Consider the following 11,134-nt stretch of genomic DNA (forward strand, 5'->3'; position numbering starts at 1 on the left):
AAAAACGCTCCAACAGGAGGAAAACCAGAAAAGCTCTAAATAAAACTCTCTCCTAAAAAACGGAGGACCTAACATGCGATGAACATAAAACGAGTTAAACAAAATCGCTCCAAAGGGAGGAAAACAAACAACTATGAAAGTACTCTAAGGCTAAGGCAAGAAACTGAGATATCAAAATTACAAACAAAAAATCACTCTTACAGAGAAACAATGGCTTACTGGAGGCAACACTGTGGCTGTGGATTCAAGGCTGGCGGTAAGTCGGGTGAACGGACGAAGACACGCAGAGATAATGGGAAACAGGTGGAAACAATGAGTAATCGGGACACACAGGCGACACATGAGGAAGGGCAAGTGCTCTGAAACGAGAGGAGAGTAAATCCTTCAAAATAAAACAGGAAATGACAAGACCAAAATCCCGAGACAAGACAAACCTCACCGCCATCCTCAAACTTCCCAGGCTTGTGGATTACTGGAGGCAGCGTTCTGTTTTCAGTGTTTCCTTTCCCCGCACTGTAATGACCAGAAACAGGTTCTTGGCCATTGCAAGAAATGTGCACGAGTGACCCGGACAAAGATGTCATCAATGATCAGAAAAAGGGAAGTCCCACTGCACCGTCTCAAGCACCTCTACTGCACCATCAGGGCTACGTGCAAAGCTCTGTGGTAATCCAGGAAACAAGTTGCGATCGACGAGCGCATGGTTGCCACAAAAGCCAATATTGGCATGCACCAGTATATGAAGGAGAAGCCTACAAAGTGGGGGGTGAAGCTTTTTGTGCTGGCCGACTCCAGCAATGGCTACACAACTGACTTCACAATTTATACAGGCAAGAGTAGGGTCACTTCTGGACAGGGACTCTCTTATGACATGGTCATGTCACTCATGGACGAGGCACATCTGGGGAGAGGATATCACCTCTACTGTGACAATTTCTACACTAGTCCTAAGCTCTTCAGAGACCTTTATGAGCGGGGCTATGTTGCATGTGGCACTTACCGGGACACCCGAAGAGACACCCCAAGAACCACAGTGAATGCCCTGACCAAAAAAAGCGCCAGAGGTTCCATCAAATGGATCAGGGAACAGGAGCTGTTGTTCATAAAATGGATGGACACCAGAGAGTGTGCTCCACCATCAACAGACCATTCAGTGGTCAAGCTGTGGTGAGAAGTGTCAAGGACAAGGAGACTAGGAGATGGGAGAGAAAGGTCATCCCAGTACCTGATGCTGTGATGGACTACAACAAGTACATGGGGGGTGTTGACCTCTCTGACCAGCTCATCCAGTATTACTCGGTGTACAGGAAGACCAAGAAGTGGTACAGAACCCTGCTCTGGCACTTTATACATATAGCTGCCACAAACAGCTATATACTATACAAGGAGCAGTGCTCTGAATCAAATAAGAAGCCCATGTCTCACCTGGAGTTCATGGAGCTGGCTGCTGGTCTGTGTGGTGTCTCACAGGATTGGCCCACCCCAAAAAGAGGACAAGAGTGTTTGCCAGTCTGCCTAAACCCTAGTGTGGTGGACAAGGAATCTGGGGGTGCTTCAGGTACCACCATAGGACAGGGAAGGTCATCTGATATGGCCACAAAAGGACACAGATGCTGCGCAAATTGTGGCAAATGTGCCGCCTGGAAATGCAGTCACTGTGATGTTGCATTGTGTCTGGTGGCACACAGAAATTGCTTTGCAGATTGGCATTACAAAAGGGCTCCTGGAGTAGTGGAGCATGCTGCAGAACCTTAGAACACCAAATAGTGGTGTGCAAATAACTGTAAATGTGTAAATAGTTATGTATATAGTTTACTGGTCTACAGTAACATTGTTCCTCCTTCAGACCTACAGACTTTGCCTGCTTGACAGACAAACACACACACACAGACATACACATACAGATGATGCTGTTGATGATGATGCTGTTGGTGTTGATGATGCTATTGTTGGAGTGGAAGGTGGGCCAGATGATACAGTGAGGGTTGCAGAGGGTAGTGGGGCAAATGGGGCAGTCTCATCATCTAAGCTAAAGACATAAAACTTTTTTTTTTCTTTTTTTTTCAGAAATTTCTGTTCATAGTTACATTGTAAGGGCAACTTTAGCTCTACCTTGTACATAGATTTAAAGATAAGTTTTATAATTTTATTTTTTATCAAAAAAGTTGTTGTGTTGAATGAATTAAAATTCTGTTTTTTGAAAAAGTCACTGCAGTCTTCCCTATATTGATTGTCTATTTTTGTGTTACACAGCACTTTCTAAAAATCCACAGTCACAATAATACACTTTATTATTGTGTTATTATATGATAATTATTGACTAATTGTAGATTTTTTCCTGTTAGTTGCTGATGCTCAGTATATTGGGGGTCTGTTACTAGGCCTGTAGTGATAAAGTGCGCTTCCTGCTGTCGTAAATGGAGAAGTAACTGAGCTGTAACTTGCTGAGGAAAAGGTATATTTGCACCAAACTTCATATGGAACTCCAAAACACCTAATTACAACCTTTCACACTAAAAAAAAAAAAACAAAATTCATTGGTTGACTATGGAGTTATTCAACAAAACACAAGTTTTTTTCACTGGGCGTTTTGAATTTATATGTCAAATATGGTATCCTCACACAGAGGTAATGAATGATAGTGACTTAACACTGCACCAGAAAAAAAGGGTAGGTTCCACTGAATCATTTGATGTAAAACACTTGATACTGACTGAAAGATTAAGCTCAGAGCTGGCAAAATTATAAATCTATGCCCAGGCGTTTTTTTGTCTATGTAGGCTTTAAAGGGTTAAACAACAATTTACAAAGACACTGTCAGCTCCATGGGACCCTCTGCTCACATACAGCTCACCTGGGTCACACAGACTGAGGGCAGCAGCCTTCCTCAGCTTTGACTTTGCTAAAGACTGTGTTGGATGTAGGATGTTGAAAAGCACTATTCCAGCTCTGTGTTGGGTGCAGTGGATTTGTCTGGAAGAATATGGCACTATTGACACAAATGAATCTTTGCAGTATTTACTGACATATCAATGGCAATCTTAACTTGTTAACATGTTAATTTAGCATTTCTGGTAAGTTCATGTTGGTGAGTACAGATTGAAATATTTATGGAATAGCACACAGTTGAATGAGCATTCAGTCATACTTGGTCAAAAAGGCAAACAATTCTATATCAGTGGGTGCTGAGATGGCAGCTGAGATTTCACTTGAGCCTCTCAATATTCAGGGATGATTTCACACTGTTGTAATGTTGACAAAATAAACAGTTTACTAGTATTGTATTTTAGTTGTGTGATTTGTGATAAAGAATATTAAATGCTAGAAAAGTGAGAAAATGGATTCTGTAACATTTATCAAATTGCTATAATTGCTATAAATAACAATTTCAATAAAGAATAACTGATGCTTTTTATAATAATTATTTTATGAATAATTGTTTATATGCAGTATCTTCAACAAATAAAACTACCTTCATTTAACCTTTGTAATACACTTAAATCACTTCTTTGTGGTCATGTAATTAATGTAAATAAATTGTGAATATGTGGATGAAATACTCAAATCATTTACTTATGTAAACCTCAATAACACTGCGTTGTTGTACACAACTGGCTGTAAAATGACCTCAGGTAAATTACTATTTCTTCAGAAGAAAGTAGTTCCAATAAAAACTGTTGACAGTAATCTAAATCAATATCATTAATCACTATAATCAGTATTACAATAATCTCAATCAAATCACAAGTCTTTATAAATGTAATCACAAAACACACTTTTTGTTGTCACTTTGTATTTCAAACACTTGTTTTTGAACAGTTTGAACATGAGAAAAATCTTTGTAGAAACATGTTTCACTTGTAGTTTGTGAAGTGGCAGGTCAGAGTTTTCTTGGCTGAAAAGGAAAACACAAGAAGAGAACAACTTTTCAGACCAGTCTCAAGTTATTACAGGGAAGTTAAGCTGCTTTCAGAGACATTAGCTTCCTACCTTTTATATGTGAGTGTTCATTCTTCGTAATGTCCTCCACCTCCTCTCCTCTCTTCTCCACCTCCTCTGTCATTATCTCACTAAACAAACAACAGAAGACAAACAGGTTGTAGTTAAAAACTTCAAATAATGAACTTCATAAAAACTGATAATAACATTAGATAAATGGATGTTTACATTTTACATGAGAGGGTTTACACTTTATAATGCCCTCCACCTCCTCTCCTCTCCTCCACTCTGATTTTCCTCTTTTCTTTCCTTTTCTCGTCTCCTCTAAATTTACATCTCTCTTGAGACACTAAATTAGTCCATCAAAGAATTCCCGTACTTCTTTTCTGATAAAACGGACAAAGCCCAACCAGTTCCAAAGACATTTACCTCAAAGAAGACAACAGGAGGGAATGGTCATGAAAACTGGTGTTAATCAGATTGCTTCCTTTAATGACTGGGCATCATGTACCTGAGGGAGATGAAACATGGGAGGTGCTCATGTCCTTGAATTGGTTGTATCTCTGAGATTCACAAATGAGTCTTTGTTCTATTTAGAGTCTAAAGTGTCAGATCACAGAGAGTTACTACTGAAAGTTTTTCCAGATTGCAGACTCCGTCCAAAGCATCACTTTATTGAGCACTATCCCTACTTGACAAAAGTCTTTGGACCTTTCATAGACATGTGGATGATGAGATTTGAAGGGAAACACAAGTTCTTCAAAAAAGTCATCCATGAAACTCAGAACTTCAAAAATGTTCCCCTAACTTTGGCGAGGCAACATCAAAAGATGATGGCATACCATTTGGACTGTGCTTCCTTTTTTAAACCAGCACTCAAAGCAAACAGAGTAAAGAGCATAATGATTTCTTAACCCCCTCCCAGGGAACATTCAAGACATGTTGCACCAAATTGTGGTCTCCAAAACACAGTCCTGTCAGCTCTGTCTGTCAATATTGATGGAATGAACCACGCTTCAGATATGGTGGTTTCTGTAGGTTCATGTGGAGGCCTTCCAGAGACAGATTAAGCAAGTGCTAGTGCTTAATGCAGACACTGTTTTCTTGTGCAAACCAATGATAGCATGGTATCATGAGCACCTTCGTGCTTATGAATTGACACAAAGCAGCACAGGCTTGGTTGCAACTCAACTGACTGAGTTCAGTGATGGTTTTTCTCCAGTGTACCGAGTCAGAGGTACATTGTTTGTTTCTTTGAAACATTACATATTATGCTAGCTGCACTGACTTTATGCCTCTCTTCTTTGCAGAATGATGTAACAGAAGTGGCCAATCAGTCATCGTCACTGATTGTGACATTAGAAGAGTCAGTCTTGATCAAAAACCAAGTGACCTTGAGGCTTTGTTGGATCACTTGAAAGTTAAACTGGCACTACCATATGACTTTAATCTACAGTTTGAAAACCCACTGTATAACAATGCCCTCTGCAACCTGACAGATGTGTCAGAACTGACACAGAAACTGAAAATTATAAATCTTGAGTCCTTCTCTTTGGTTTCTAGCACTGTCCCCACCAAGCACATCTGATACAGATATACTGTATACAAGTAAAGAAAAATCTCAGCTGATGAGGCCAGATCCTTGGCCTTCTGAATTTGATATTCCAGAATTCTCTGTGGATGTAAATTTCCTACTGAGACAGGGAGACCTTGCCTAAATGAGAGCTGGAACTTGGATGGATGTTACCCGGGACATGAAACATGTGATCTTAGAGAGACTTGCAGAGACAATGTACAAGCACACGGCATAGCCCACAGAGGAACACTGTCGAGAAGTGGCCTCTGCACTGATTGCAAAACATCCTTGTTTGAAAGAAGCTGGATCACCCACTGGATATTGCAGTTGGAAGAATAGCATTAAGTTCAAGATGGGGAATTTCCATACAAAGATGAGAAGATCATGACTGAGGACACACCACCATCGATTAACAGCATTGCCATCATCCTTGAAGGAAACATCGTCATGGATGAGATTCCCACAACCTCTCAAGCACTTTGTCTTCTGTTTGGCTTAATATACGCACTCCATCTGGATTACCCCAAAGGTATGAAGAACACATTTGAGTTCATCCAGAAGATATTGTTGAACCTTTGACAACAAAAGTTCAGCCCAAAACTGCAAACATTAAAAAAATGCTTTTTCAGGCTAGATGTTGCGGCTGGTGATAGCCATACTGGTTGGCTGTTTTGTGGTTTGTGAATGAGAGTGAGCATGATGATGATTGCCTTAACAATTAAACCAAAAATTATACTTTTACTTGTGGAGCTGCAGAGGTCTCCATATTGTATTCTCAATAATTAAGAAAATAGGTACAGAAGTACAGAACACAGTGAGAATGACCCCTCTCACAAAAAATAGGAATCCTTTCAGTGACTGTCAAGAATAGCAGTGGGGGTTTTTGTTTGTTTTTGGGATCTGTCTTATTTTGTTTCATACCCATTTGGTTCAGTATTATGAGTGCACAGTTACTGCTCCCTCATAATTCCAGAAAGGGAGTACCGCCTGTACTTGAGGGACCAACAGTAAAAACAAAAAGAAAAAAGTTAAAGACCAAAAGTAAAAGTATGTACTGAGATGTATGCTTTTTGTATTTGTTCACTGTTTTTCACATTTGCGATTAGAAAGCAAATGCAGCAGAAGACATCCTTATGTAGGTCACATGATCCCGCCATCAGTGCAGGTGTTAAGTAATGTCCAGTGAGTAAAAACTGTTGAAAATGAACATAAAGTATGTTATGTTAAGTATGTTAAAATGATATTAAAATGTAGCGTACATCTGCAACACAGGTTGAATATATGTCAGAGTTGTTAAATTGCTAAGCGCTGATTTGCTGCTGCTTGAAAGATATATGTACAAGTTCAGTCGAGGTTTTATTCAGGTTTTAAACTTTTACAGACTAAATGTTGCCAGGTCTGTTTGTTGCTGTGAGACATTTAGGAAAGTGTCGAGTGTGAATCGAGAGCCTTCTGTTAGCTTACACCCAGACCAATCAGCACACCTCACACACATTCATTGTCACTCTTAAGTCTCACTCATTCTGTTGTTTACAAATGCAGACAAAATAAATTTTGGTGTTCATAATGCCATTTTGTGAGTCTTATTTTTTAAGTTAGATAAACTAAGGTATGTTAAGTGAATTTATCTAAAATTAAGTGCTACTCACTTACTTTGACACATTATATTAATTTCATGTGACTTATCTTTATTGAGTTCTTGTCAATCTTATTGAAGTGGATTACACTAAGATACCCAAAGTGTAGCATATTACAAATTTCAAGTAATGCCCACTTGTTTTGGCAGAAAATATTAAGTTAATTTGACTCAAAGTATTTGAGTTTTAACAACTTGATTTAAATTTAACTATACTGAGATACATTAAGTGCTCACAACTTCAAAAAAAGTACAGCTTACTTAATTGTAATAATTTCACAGTACTTCACACAATTAAGTTTGTTTACTTACTTTTGCCAAGGCTATTTTTTTTTAAGTAAACTCAACTTGTTAGAATTTACAGTGCAGTGAAAGGAGAGGAGAAAGTCAAATCTCAGCCACTTTAATACGATTATTAGTCAAATTGTAATGTTCATTAACAGTCGGGATGTATGGAAACGGTCAGCTGCCGAGGGGGGATCTTTGTCCCTTCTGTGGACTCACAGTGAGTCCCGCATCTGAAAGTCCTCCTGTCTCGGCATCTGCTCGCTCACTAAGCTCAGAATGAAAAACTGCTGTCTCCAGTGAAAGGAGAGGAGAAAGTAAAATCTCAGCCACTTTAATATGATTATTGGTCCAGCACCTAAGAGTCACTGAATAAGTTGTCATTAGAACCGAGCTGACTCTTTTGTGCTCTTTTGTGTTTTGTAGAACTTGTACAGGTGTGGAATAAGATTGTGCAATGCAAATTCTGACATTAAAGAGACCTCCATGTAGGACCTGGTAGTATACTGTGTGACCCTGATGACTTGGATGTCTTGAAATTCTATACAGGAAAACTGTTGTGAATTGGAAAGAAGTGTTGGTTATTTCAGAGCCAAAGCACCCCACCAACCACCAACTCTGTGTTAATGTAGAGTACTACATATTTTTACAGTAAAGGGACTTTAAATGTAGGACCTGGGCTATAAGTTATATGTTAGTCTGATGACTTGGATGTCTTCTAATTTATATAATAGAAGACTGTCCTACTTTATGATCCTTCTTGGTGTATTATGCCTGCAGTACTAGAACAGACAGTATGGTGTGTAAGTGTGTAAGTATTTAAGAGACTGTCTATAGGGACTTTAGCAGTCTTATGGCCTGTGGGATAAAGCTGTTGCAGAACCTGGCTGTTCTGCTTTTAAGGCTCGGATACCTCCTGCCAGAGGCCATCACAGAGCACAGTCTATGGTGGGGGTGTGTGCAGTCTCTGGTGATGTTGATAGCCCATGACAGACAGTGTTTCTGTCTAATCTCCGCGATGGGGGAAGAGAAGTCCCAGTGATCTTCTCCGCTGTCCTAACCACTCTCTGTAGGCACTTCCAGTCTGCAGCCATAGATGCAGTTGGTCATAATGCTCTCTACAGTGCTTCTGTAAAAAGTGATGAGGATGGGAGGGGGAAAGTGTGATCCTCCAGAGAAAGTGCAAACACTGCTGCACACGCTTTGCCAGGGACCCAGTGTTTACAGTCCAGTTTAGGGTATCTGTGATGTGGACCCCCAGGAACTTTGTGCTTCCCACTACCTTTACTGCCGTGTTGTTGATCAGCAGTGGTGAGTGGCCAGGCTGGTTCTTCCTTAAGTCAACAATGATTTCTTTTGTTTTTTGACGTTTAGGATCAGGTTGTTGCTCCTGCATCAGTACTCCAGCTGTTCCACCTCCTCTCTATAGGCCCAGTCGTCATCATTCTGGATGAGGCCCACTAACATCGTCTCATCAGCGTGTCATATAGTAATGACATGAGAGCAGCGAGAGTGGCAGTATAATAACACTTCAGATAATACAAATAGTAGTAGATCCATAATGATGGGGCTAATGATCAGAGCAGCAGGTGACACACAGCTGCACATGAGACTCCATAGCTCCAGAGACACAACAACCTGGAGAGAGACAGAGAGAGAGAAGAGAGAGAGAGAAAGAACAATTGTTAAGTCAGTGAAGTGGTGGGCATGTACATGTCTGTATCACTTTTGGTGTGACATTAGTATGAAGTCTGTGATAAGTGCAGATGAATAAAAATGCTTTGTGTTGATCTGATGCTGTCCTTTTGTTTTTGTTTTTTTGGAATATTGCTCATTGAGCTTAAAGCTTCCAACAGGGCTCCCTGAGAGACTCCTGGCAGTCTGCCAAGCCTTGACTTGTGCATATAAGTAATTCTGATCTATGTGAAATATGTCACCCACTCTGTCAGTATAGTCTACTGTACATTGTACAATGTAGATCTTCCAAATTTGAGCTAAAGCAGATTCGTGCTTCAAAGCAATAAATGTGTTTTTCACAAAGCTCTTTACTTGCACCAGGTTCTTTCACTCAAAACCTTCTCTTTTCTTATGCACTTCTCTTTTCTTATGTGCACTGCTCTCCTCTCTGCTTTATTCCATGATCTCTGCACCCTTACTCAGCGTGGCTCTAAAAATAACAGAAAGAGCAATGTAGATTGAATAACTTTAAATGAACAGATTTTAGTGTACAGGCAGCAGCTACAGCACTTTAATGTAGTTTTAAGGAACTACTGTTTCTGGACTCTGATCTACAACAGTAAGAGACAAATATTAGAAATACATTAGGACAGTAATTTAACTGACATAAACTGTGTGACAAAACTATACAACAAACAGAAGGTTGAGATAGTGTTTTGTATTGTAATTCACAGATAAAATGGTAAGTAGTATTCTATTTATCTTTTGTCTGCTTATTTACTTATCATTTAACCTGATGGGTTAAAGCATGAAAAACAACCAGCAGAGTCCTTTGCCAAAAGCAGGAGTTTTGTAAATTTCATAAAATGCTATTTAGCTCACTGTCTGTATGTCGATTGCCATCCTTAGTACAGGGGTCAGGTCTGTTTTTGCAGGCTGAGAGGTCACAACCTCCATCTGAAAAGCAAGAGCAATCAAAATGTGACCCCTCATCCTGTACAATGTATAAAAGGAAGACACAGTGAAAACATGTAAGTGCATCTGTAAAGAGGGCTCAAATTATTGATCTTTGACAGTTTACACCACAGGTATGCACTGATGTCACTTTTATAGGTCATACTAGCCCTTACCATGTCTAAGTATTCAGCCAAACCCACCATCACTACAGTGAATGTGGAGTTCTGTTTAAATATTTAAAATGTCAGTTCAGTTTTGTTTTAAGAACAATGAAACAGTTCAAGAACACCTATTTTTACTGTTTGTGCCTGTATGTATACAGTTGGCACTGGGAGATACAGTGCACAACTCCTGCTATCAGAATATCAAGGGATATGAAAGAAATGAATGTTGTCAACCCACTGCATGACTTTCACTCACAGTCAGGAGGAACCTAATGCTAGCTTAGAAGTACATGCTTTTTTGACCAGTTTTAAAGAACTTAGCCACTTCTTTCACTGTCTTCATCAGTTTTGCCTTCTTTATCTGTACCTGAGTGCCCCTATTCACTGCAGGGGTCAGTTCTGTTTTCAGGGGATGAGTCAGCACCAGCGTCTGAAAAACAAGAAAACAAAAGTGACACCTCATCCCTGTGCAGTGTATAAAAGGAAGATATAGTACTGCATCAGTACATAGGTATCAACTTTACAAGAGTTTAAACAAACTAATGAAATGTATTCAACTGTTTTTTTCCCGTAGAGTCTGTTCCAATATTGAAACTGTCATGGGGTGTTAATTCAATCCTGTGTTTTAGCACTGAACTCATAGTTAGAGATAATGTGCTAGACTGCATATATTCAGAGGTGTGCGGTTATTCTAGTGAAGAGTCTACATCAGGAGTTAAGATTTCATAAAGGCACCACCTGTGTTGGCCTCACAGTTATTGTTTCCAGGACCTAACAACAAAAGAAAAAAAGTTATTTCATGTCATCTTCTGAACATGAAGATCTTATGAGCAATTTAAACAAAATAATTCCAGTCACCGGCAACAAGAAGTTGTGTTATACAGTGCCCTATGGAAAGCC

At 39.6% G+C, this 11,134-nt stretch overlaps 1 long non-coding RNA gene across 1 annotated transcript; it reads right to left on the reverse strand.

Moving 5' to 3' along the window:
* Window positions 1-8,463: 8,463 nt before the first annotated feature.
* LOC108873326 (uncharacterized) lies at window positions 8,464-10,673 on the reverse strand. The gene is made up of 3 exons (XR_001959438.2): window positions 10,602-10,673; window positions 9,996-10,070; window positions 8,464-9,074 (listed from the first exon to the last, which is right to left on the reverse strand). It is a non-coding gene; the product is annotated as an uncharacterized LOC108873326 (long non-coding RNA).
* Window positions 10,674-11,134: the final 461 nt, after the last annotated feature.

Source organism: Lates calcarifer, unplaced genomic scaffold (genome assembly GCF_001640805.2).
Source record: "Lates calcarifer isolate ASB-BC8 unplaced genomic scaffold, TLL_Latcal_v3 _unitig_5017_quiver_2188, whole genome shotgun sequence".
Lineage (NCBI taxonomy): Eukaryota > Metazoa > Chordata > Actinopteri > Centropomidae > Lates > Lates calcarifer.